Source organism: Dendroctonus ponderosae, unplaced genomic scaffold, assembly GCF_020466585.1.
Source record: "Dendroctonus ponderosae isolate FM_Combo_2020 unplaced genomic scaffold, Dpon_F_20191213v2 Dpon_F_20191213_4, whole genome shotgun sequence".
Taxonomy (NCBI): Eukaryota; Metazoa; Arthropoda; class Insecta; order Coleoptera; family Curculionidae; genus Dendroctonus; species Dendroctonus ponderosae.
The window spans coordinates 2,507,736-2,509,272 of NW_026018611.1; positions in this window are offsets into that span (position 1 = coordinate 2,507,736).

Consider the following 1,537-nt stretch of genomic DNA (forward strand, 5'->3'; position numbering starts at 1 on the left):
TTATGGAACACATCAGATAATTCCATACCAAACGGATGACTATGCACATGCATGGATTTAGCTAATTAGAATTTATTTTTGCAATTACATAAGCATACTTTTCACATAATTGTTCCCTGAGGGAAAAATGTGATTAATTATTGCTAATTGACCAAGAAATTACTTCAAGCGTATCTTAAGTACCTCGTGTTGTTTTCCTATTAATAAGCTTTAATGGAACGCAGTCGATTTCCACCATTGAACAAATCAAAGATTCATCGGGTATTAACATTTCAAATCTACCTACCGAGTGCTGAATCGCTGTTTCATTAATCCGTAGATCTTGTGGTGTGATTTAATTATTCTATCGGTAAATCAAACTTCAAATAAATCGAAAGAGATAGACTTTCGAGGCCATTCCTTCAAACTAACGGGTTTTTCGGGTTTTTAGGTCGTTCGGTAGAATTTCTTCCTGACGTTTCGCAAGCACGAGTGGCTTGCATCTTCAGAAGTGGTTTGCTTGAACGCTTACACTGTTCTCATCAGAACCCGATCAGTTCTGCGGAAGAACTGAACGCGAGTGGCTTGCATCTTCAGAAGTGGTTTGCTTGAACGCTTACACTGCTGTGAGCAGTGAAAACCCGAAAAACCCATTAGCTTAAAATAAATCGGTTTATAGAAAGGACAAGAGTTCAAACGTCTTTCGGTACCATTGGCGATTATGGTCGATACCAGGCGCAACATACGCGTTACAAATGCATGGCAAGACATGATTGCGGCACGAAAACCAGCTTTTATTCGAAAAAATGTCTCTTCAATCCGGTTATTTCCAGTTAAGGTTTCAGATTTATTGACCTGCTGCCGAAGAATGACGGCATTAACATTGTTTGTTTTGAGAGTGGAACTTAGTCGTTTAGTCGTATCGAAAATAGAAAGTTGCACATGGCTAATGGCGCTGATGCCTCATCGCTCGTGGTTAACGTTGGTCGATGGTTCAGCGGTATTTACCTCACCTTATTCCAATTTCTTTGGTATTTACTTGATGAGCATGGAAACGGAGCCACAAAACCTGCCTTTTATTTCATTTAAATTTTTTTGCATTCCTGCTAACCAAAATTCGAATTTTCGCTGTAATAAACATGGATTCATCTTATCAGTGCTTAATAAAATATTCCCGTTGTTATTATTTTGACATTTAAAAATTATGTCCACTATGAAAATATTTTGAAATGTTTATAAGGGGATTTTTGCCGTATTATCTTCATAGCTAATTAACCATTATCTAACAGATAACTGTAATAAACGACGAACAAACAAACAACGGCTTATTGGTACTTTTGATGTTCATACAACTTCAATCGCGGAACGAAACTACATAGACGAACTGAATTGGTCCATTTGTGGACAAAATGTTTCTGTAATCAACCAAGGGCGGACCCAGGGGGGGGATCATGGGGGTCATGACTCCCCATTCAATTCTCTATCCAACGATGCCAAAACGAATTCTGTGGCTCGAATGGTTCTTGAGAAACTTCGAAAAAAGCAGCGTCATGTTCAA